Here is a 9,471-nt window from a genome sequence, read left to right as displayed (position 1 = left end):
ATGATTTTGAAAGTATGATGTTGACATGATCAGTCCAAAGCTATGGTAGATAATGTGATTTGATGTAATTTTATATGTGGCCAATGACCTTGAGCCTTCTTGGATGGGCACTTTTAATGTAAATCTACGGCTGCACCCAAGGGGCTTGAACTTTCTAGCTCTCCCTGTAGATTTTGCGGTGACATAGTGTCCCTATGAATGACAGAACACTGAGCCAATAGGCTCTATGCATTATACCGCCTCCAACATTGTAATTTACTTGTTGATGACTTCCGGAACGATTTCTGCTATTGTTTTTATCATTAGCTTACTAGCTTTCTAACTGTTGTCGGTGCATTTGACTGAAATAGTTCGCAATGGCTATGTTTAAATTACAGCCCCGCGAAAGAGGTGCTAATGAACATTGTTCAGTGCCTGTGTTCAGTTTCTTCCAAATCTAATCGTATTGTGAGCTTCTATAGCTTCCCGGTCGATGTAGAGATCAGAAAAAGAAACTGACCGCCCAACACAGCTTTGGTCGACAGCGATTTGCTGGTTCTTTCATTTAAATGTTTTTATTTAACCAGGTAGGCTAGTTGAGAACACGTTCTCATTTGCAACTGCGACCTGGCCAAGATAAAGCAAAGCAGTTCGACACATACAACAACAGAGTTCCATATGGAATAAACAAACATACAATCAATAATACAGTATAAAAATGTATATACAGTATGTGCAAATGAGGTAGGATAAGAGAGGTAAGGCAATAAATAGGCCATGGTGGCGAAGTAATTACAATATAGCAATTTAACACTGGAATGGTAGAATGTGCAGAAGATGAATGTGCAAGTAGAGATACTGGGGTGCAAAGGAGCAAGATAAATAAATAAATACAGTATGGGAATGAGGTAGATTGGATGGGCTGTTTACAGATGAGCTATGTACAGGTGCAGTGATCTGTGAGCTGCTCTGACAGCTGGTGCTTAAAGCTAGTGAGGGAGGTAAGAGTCTCCAGCTTTAGTGATTTTTGCAGTTAGTTCCAGTCATTGGCAGCAGAGAACTGGAAGGAGAGGCGGCCAAAGGAAGAATTGGCTTTGGGGGTGACCAGTGAGATATACCTGCTGGAGCGCGTGCTATGGGTGGGTGCTGCTATGGTGACCAGTGAGCTGACAAGGATATACGTTTTTACACAAGGTACAGTAATGATTTGTTATTATCCAACATTACTATTGTTTATTATTTACTATGAATTATTATTATCCCAAAGTCCATCTTAACTTTAAGAACATGTTCATTGTTATTTAAAACGAGGCATTAGGTTTCAGTTAACCTCCAAAAATACTCCTAGGTCATTGCTGCAAATAAGATTTGATTCTTAGTCCACTTCCCAGGTTAAATAATGGAACACTTAAAACAAATTCACTGCTGTGAATTACAGTACGAATTGCAGTAACAAGAAAAACAGGCTACAATAGCAGCTAGGTCATGTCTAGTGCTACTTGATGCTTAGAGAAGATGGGCAAGAATAGTAATGAGCTTTTGTGGTATTCAAATACTCTGGGTCTGTCTTTAGATTTGCAAGCTACACCCACCTGATGGCCTTCTGGCACTTGATTGAGCGGGCAGCAGAAACCAAGTTTATAAGAGTCACAAGCACCAATCCATCTGAAACAAGTGTACCTCTAAGAAAACCGGTAAGGGACAACTTCATTAAATACTTAAGATATGATTTGATCTTACTGTAATTGTTAAACATTATTTACTTTTTGTTATGGATCGAATATAAGGACTGTATTGTACTAAAACAGTCATCACTGCCATCAATCGACAAGTTCTTCTTGTTTATGACTCATCTGTCACTGGGTCTGAAGCAGAAGGATTTGGCCCATTGGTTCAGCATCCATCAATCGACATTAGTATTCTTGCTCTGTCTGCTTGGCTCAGCACGGATATGGATCCCCAAGGAAACCATCAAAGGCCACCTGAGTTCAAGGACTATCCAGACACCCAGGTAGTGATCGACTGCACTGAACTCCGCTGGCAGACACCATCTTTACTCCTACTGCAGAGTGAGGTGTTTTCTTCCTACAAGACACACTGTACCTTTAAGGGCATGTTGGGAATGTCACCACATGGAGCTGTCACTTTTGTGTCATTGTTGTATGCTGGATCTATGAGTGACAAGGAGATCTTCAAGCAGTCTGGAATTATTTCCTTACTCACCCCTGACATGGCCATTATAGTGGAGGGCTTCCTCGTAGATGACATTGTTCAGTGCAAGGTCTACCAGCCAGCCTTTCTGTCAAGACGCACACAGATGCCAGCGCATGAGGTTAGGGAGACCCAATCCATTGCCAGGCTGAGAGTGCATGTTGAAAGAATGATCTGCAGAGTAAAGTAACACAAGCACCATCTCAGGCAGCATCAGCCATTTATTTGCAGTGGCATGCCTGTTGGTCAACTATCAAATCGGACCTTTGGTCAGAGCATGGGCCAAGCCAGTGTAAATGTACATGTGTTTATTTTCTAGCAGCAAAATAATAATTTGTTTATCTACGACATGTATCAATCATTTGTGTGGTAGTGAATCTCAGTTTGTGTGGAGCTTATATTGGCTTTAATTAGGCAATGAGTGACAGGGGTGGGGGAAAGAAATCAAGTAAACACAGTACAGCCAGAATGCAAGATTGAATACAATGTTAGATTATGTGTAATTGATTAACTGAACTGTTGAACATTTGCTGAAATAGATTTATTTTAAACAAATCTATTCTACTGTAGTTTTCACAAGAACATCAATACTTATTTTTCATGAAACCACTAAACTTGGCACCCATGCAGGGGATCCATTCAGGTGCGAGAGACACTTCTGCAAGTAGTGGTAAAAATAAAAGTGGTCAACCTTCTCTCTTATAGTTTTTGAAACCTGTAGATCTTTATACATCCTTTCAACTAGGATGTCCTCCTGTGCACAGCTGACAAAGTCACACCAGCTACAACCTGTGAGAAGGATTTGACCTTACACCTGCCAGTAGTAAGCTTGAGATCTCTTCAACTTCAGCTCTCCATTCTATATCTTCAGGTAAGGGCACTCAACATAACTTGGTACATTTGGGCACTTGACCTCGAAGAGTCCAAAGTGTAGTCTCACACTGGGATCAAATATGATGCCCTCTGGAGAGGATCTTAACCACGGAGCATTTGGGTGCACTACGTAGCCACATGGAAAGAAGTTAACATTATTCAGTGTGCAGTACTCCTGTACAGCCACTGGCTCCATGGCTAGCCCCCTTCATCTCCATGGTCTGCATACCAGATCCCTTGAACATCCGCTCAGCTAGGAGGTCAGCTGTGCTCTCTCCCCGGACATGGCAAACCTCTCGGAAACAAGAGGATGTTATTCTCATTTTCCTGAGCTGATGCCCTGCTGCTCTGCTCCCTTGTAGCACCTTGACCTTGTACCTTGACTTTGTGTGACATCTCGTAGGTTGTCTCTAATGCCTTGACGTGGAACTGCTTCTGATGGCTAAGGACGTAAGCACACTGGGAAGACTGAAGCCATCAAATGGAAGTATTGGAGAAGGGGCATCGGCAATCTTCACAATTTCATGGGTCTTTGGCTGTGGAAGTTGACAGGACAGCACACTGCCAGCTTGCACTGGCCCAAAGGCAGACTCAACCAGGGGCATGTCAGCTGACATTTCCATTGTTGTCACAAGAGGGGCAGTAAGTGGAGAAAAGTTGGAATACGTTTCTGAGAAGGTCCATGTCAGGCATGTATCCATTGAGTGCTTTGTAGAGAACTTCTGCAAAACATTTTTAAACCTTAACATCAGGTTGGAGAGATTACTATGACAAAGACTCATGTAACTTTTCCAGAAACAGCACAAGCCCAAAGTTCAAATAAAATGGATTAAAATATACAGATTATATATTTCCAGTCTTTGTCCCAAACATTTGTCATTACTTCATAAAGATGCCACTGTTTAGGCTTATCATCTGGATACAAAAAACAAAAAAAATCACAAGAAAATGTTTTCTAAAATGTTTCCATTCTAGTAACCTCCAACTTACCTTATTCCTTCAGCACATGAGTTAGTAGGTTTACAGAAGTCTATCCCATCAACCGGACCTGGCTTCACACCCTAATTAACAAGGATTTACTGTAACATAGGCTGAATACTTTTCAAGTGTATTTTTTATGAATATTGGCTTGTGCCAACACTGTTCTGTGTCTGTGCAGCTGTGAACTGGTGGTGCAGCAGGAATGTTTAGTTGAGAGTAGTGCGCTGTCTGGTAAAGAAGGGCCACCAGATGATTGCACATAAAACTTCCTGCAACACAGGAGCAGTGGCTATGGACCACTATCACTGGTACGGAGTGCTTTAACACCATCTGTGAAGATAAGATAAGTGAGAAACAAGAATGATGTGGTCCATAAATAACAATAAACATAGTAGTGTCTAGTCTTCTTAACTAGGGGCTAATTTAACTATACAGGAATACATTGTGTCTCAGTAACACAATTACCACTGCATCAACAGATCTTTACCAAATAAGCTGTTAAGTGGGCAATTCTAAATTGGGATTGGGACCCATCATTAATATCGATCTATTGATAAGATTAAATGTTGACACTGTCTCCAACACATTTTGACCATGATGAGTGTCCCACAGCAGATGTTAAACAAGGTCCCTAGTAGCTATCTATAATATTTCCCTACTCTCATGCTGTGTGGCTTTTCACTCTTCCTCATGGACCTGTGACAGGCAGCCCTCACGGTGATCTCCCCTGTCAATGTACCTTTGTTAGATACTATATAGAAGACATGAATAACAAGTATTTTTTTAGCTAGCAAGCATAGCTTAACCAAGCTAACGAAAATACACACATTCTCAGGTAGATTCTGTCAACGTTACATAATTTTACGAAGTAACTAGCTACAGTTAATAGTTAAATTAGCTAGCTAATATGATTGTAGCTAGCTAACGTTATATCTGTCACTGACTTGGTACTCACCTTCATAGTTGTCTATGTAGCTTCCTATATACATCTTGAACCCCTTTTCATTCTTGCTAGCTGGAGTCTGAGGCTGATTTAACAATTCGATGTACATCATTAATATTAATTTGAGGCAAGTCCTGAAGACACATAGTAAAAAACTGTGACATAGTGGTAGTAACGTCGATAACAACTAGACTGACTTCCGTTCTATAGTATGCGCCACCGGAAATTGCCACGCCAGTAGGAAGTGTGTTTAGAACATTCGATCATGGAATGTGCATAAGGGCTACCAAATCTGATTTGTGTGTTCAGACAGCAGTAATTTGCTGACGTGGCTACACTAGTTGTCATGGTAACGACTGGTGTCGTTAAAAGCTAGGCTAGGTTGAAGATACCATTGTAGCTAACAACCTCCACCTAATAATTATCATCAAAAACAAATGTCGTTACCATCACAATCAACTTCAAAGGGAGGCAACAATCATATAATATAATTGGCTTAGCAGCCAATGTGTATTATTTAACATTACTATTAAAATAGTACTTATAGGAATGAGTAATTGTTTACAAGTTGCTAGCTAGCTAGCATTTGTATGTTTGTTGTTGAGTCACTTCAAACTGGCAATTTCAACAAGGCTTTAGATATCTAAACCTATTGCCAACCTTTATTGAAGGAAACGTTCTTCTTTCCCTGTTAAGACAATAATCTAATGTTATGATGAGCGAAGGGGGGGAACCCAAAAGCGGACTCAGAAGTGGAAACCAGGATGAATGTACAAAATGTTTAATGAACAGAGAAATGGGGAGTGCAGAACCGGAGTAGCTCAGATGAGTTGTAAAAAAACAGGAGTGTAGAGTGAGGTTGGAGTTGGCTGAGTAGAACAGGGGAACAGGTCTTGAGGGGAATCCAAGTTAATGGTGGTGAGTGATATCCAGAGCAAGGTGGTTGGTGGTGAGATGTGGAACAGGAGCCAGAGGCAGAGCGGTAACTGCAAGGAGAGGACAAAAATGGTGTAAGGCAGGAAAACGAGCACAGCAGAGCAACAGGATCTTGAGAATAGACAAAAGGCTAGAATGATAACTGACTGAGCAGAGATTACGATCTGGCAGAGTGGCAGATCGGAAGTGGCAGGAATGGGTATATAGAGGAATGGGTATATAGAGGTCTTGATTTATGACTCCAGCACATCTGTCTCCAACCACACAATTAAACAGAGGAAGAGGGAGAGAGAGTACAGGGAAATAACTGTAGGTCAAGGAGACACCGGACGACCACCAGAGGGCGTAGCAGGAGCAGGTGTGACATCTAATCCGACTATCAACTGGACATTTACGGATACGATTGTGTCTGGTCAGATCAGCACACTAGTAAATAGCTAACTTTACAATGCAAGTCAGATGGCTCGTTGCCGAAAATGGTGCATGTACAAAATGATAACCAGCTAACGTTAGCTATTAGCTCCTATCTGATATTTTATCACCATGTTTATCTAGCCAGCTAGTTAGCATAGTCACTAATATAGCTAGCTAACACCACAGATGAAAGGGTTACTTATTGTAATCTTAGCTATCTGCTTAGCTAGCTTGCATGCATGTCTGGGCACGTCGGCACGAGCCTTTTTATTAGTGAATTAGCTAAACTAATATTTGCAACAGGAGTCACTGTGTCAATTCATCCATTTCTCAATGCTCCACCTTTCTGTTGGAGAATGAGCTTGCTTGCTGCTATTGATTTTCTGTGCTCATGGCTCAGGTGGTGAGTGGCGGCTGGCATAACAGCAGCTTTGCTATGTAGAGGGACTCTCGGCAAAGCCAATAGAGAAGAGTTAATAGACTAGAAAAGGCCAAGGTAGCTAATAAGATAACATTTGGGACACAATCGACCAATCAGACCAAATGAGGAAGTAAGGATGTGTTGAACATCGCAGGTAGGCCTACTACATAGAGGTAGATAGAGGGCTCTTTGCTTCTGTGCCATCATAGTTCTGTGATGGCATTGGCAACGCCATGGAGTGCCTTCTCCATTTCACAGTAGGCAAGGGTGCATACTGCCACCTGGAATGTGTTGTCTGAACAGGTATAAAGACAAGGTTAATGATTTACTTCCACATGTAGGGTGCGTGCTAGGCACCAAACTACCTCCATACTTCCATTGATTTTTTAAAAGTGGTACCGGTTGCCTTCAGACCAGTCCCATGACACTTTTGGGGGTCATAGAGCAAAACGGAGAACACCATTTTGTTTGTGAGAATCTCCCCTTTCGGATGCTACAGACGTTTTCGTGAGAAGACTGATTTTCGGGATGTCTCATGGTCTGACAAACACTGCTGTAGCTCGGCCACCTTCCACCGCAGAAACGGAAGGCCGCCATAGGTGGATGCGGTGGATTAAGACGCAGCCCAAAAGCTTAAACTGACGGGTTTTGTTGGGGATTTTTTATTATGTTACTTAAATTGATGCACCGGTGCGTCAATAGATTCTAGGGGGTTTTAACCTGTCCCCTCCTCTTCAGCTACACCGATTAGAAGTGGATTTAACAAGTGACATCAATAAGGGATCATAGGCTGTCACTTCTATTCACCTGGTCAGTCTGTCATGGAAAGAGCCTGTGTTCTTCATGTTTTGTATACTCAGTGTATGTCAGTCATTCAATTAGCCCATGTCAGTAAAAGTATAGTAATCATGGCTAAATTAACGACCGGGCACGTGCCCAAGGACCCTGACCTCCAGGGGGCCCCCATTGTCACTTTCAATCAGATATCATATTAACATGGCATAGGTCATGGCAAAATGTGTAGCTTTAAAACTGCAAAAATGTCTCCCCACCCCAGGGCAAAATGTGTAGAATTGCAGGAAATTTGCTGTAAAACTGCAATAAAAGAATATGTCCTGTAAAGCAAACTTATGTGTTTACCTTTTGTTAATAAAAGTTTTTTTCTGCTAACAGATATAATTATAGGTTTTATTCCTGGTGCTAAGATAATGTGAGAATGTGTAGCAGCTAATTGTATAGCTAATAGGCTATGTGTAGATCAACTGTGGTGAATGAAGCTACATCAACCAACGTGATAATGGCTGGGGATATTTTTTGCTGTTCATCAACTATCATTTTAGATTTGTTATATTGTATAGAAATGCAGTAAATGAGCTTCAAATGATGTGCCAGTCAACCTCTGAAAATAACATACATTGCCTTCAGAAAGTGTTCATACCCCTTTACCCCTTGATTTATTTTGTTGTGTTACAGGCTGAATTCAAAATTGATTAAAAAAAAAAATCTCACCCATCTACACACAATACCCCATAATGAAAAAGTGAATTGCAAATTCATTGAAAATGAGAAATATCTAATTTACATAGGTATTCACACCTATTCCCGCTAAGTGTGTGGCTACACTGGGTGGCAGGGTAGCCTAGAGGTTAGAGTGTTGGACTAGTAACCGGAAGGTTGGAAGTTCAAATCCCCAAGCTGACAAGGTACAAATCTGTCATTCTGCCCCTGAACAAGGCAGTTAACCCACAACTGACTTGCCTAGTTAAATAAAGGTCAATAATTTGTAGAAGCACCTTTTGCAGCGATTACAATCTTTCTGGGTAAGTCTCTAAGAGCTTTCCACACATGGATTGTGCAACGTTTACCCATTTTATTGTTTTTTAAATTCTTCAGTCTCTGTCAAATTGGTTGTTGATCATTCCTAGACAACCATTTTCAGGTCTTGCCATAGATTTCAGTCAACTATAACTCGGCCACTCAGGAACATTTATTGTCGTCTTGGTAAGCAACTCCAGTGTAGATTTGGCCTTGTGTTTTAGATTATTGTCCTGCTGAAAGATGACTTATTCTCCCATTGTCAGGTGGAAAGCAGACTGAACCAGGTTTTCCTCTAGGATTTTGCCTGTGCTTCGCTCCCTTCTGTATTTTTTGTCCCTGAAAGTTACAAGCATACCAATAACATGTTGCAGCCACCACTATGCTTGAAAATATGGAGAGTGGTACTCAGTAATGTGTTGTATTGTATTTGGCCCAAACATAACACTTTGTATTCATTACAAAAAGTGTATTGCTTTGCCACATTTTTTTGCAGTATTACTTTAGTGACTTGTTGCAAACAGGATGCATGTTTTGGAATATTTGTATTCTGTACAGGCTTCCTTCTTTTCACTCTGTCAATAAGGTTAGTATTGTGGAGTAACTACATTTTTGTTGAGCCATCCTCAGTTTTCTACTATCACAGCCATCAAATTCTGTAACATTTTTAAAGTCACCATTGGCCTCACGGTGAAATCCCTGATCGGTTTCCTTCTTCTCTGGCAACTGAGTTATGAAGGACACCTGTATCTTTGTAGTGACTGGATGTATTGATACACCATCCAAAGTGCAATTAATAACTTCATCATGCTCAAAGGAATATTCAATGTCTGCTTTTTTTTTAAACCCATCTACCAATTGGTGCCCTTCTTTGTGAGGCATTGGAAAACCTCCCTGG

At 41.1% G+C, this 9,471-nt stretch overlaps 1 long non-coding RNA gene across 1 annotated transcript; it reads right to left on the bottom strand.

Annotated features, from left to right (window-relative positions):
* Positions 1-419: 419 nt before the first annotated feature.
* Positions 420-5,269, bottom strand: LOC109895118 (uncharacterized). Its single transcript, XR_002255944.2, has 3 exons — positions 5,000-5,269; positions 4,054-4,374; positions 420-3,785 (listed from the first exon to the last, which is right to left on the bottom strand). It is a non-coding gene; the product is annotated as an uncharacterized LOC109895118 (long non-coding RNA).
* Positions 5,270-9,471: the final 4,202 nt, after the last annotated feature.

Source organism: Oncorhynchus kisutch, linkage group LG8 (assembly GCF_002021735.2).
Source record: "Oncorhynchus kisutch isolate 150728-3 linkage group LG8, Okis_V2, whole genome shotgun sequence".
NCBI classification, from domain to species: Eukaryota; Metazoa; Chordata; class Actinopteri; order Salmoniformes; family Salmonidae; genus Oncorhynchus; species Oncorhynchus kisutch.
Note: the sequence above shows the minus strand (reverse complement) of the source record. Positions and strands in the feature narration are given on the sequence as shown.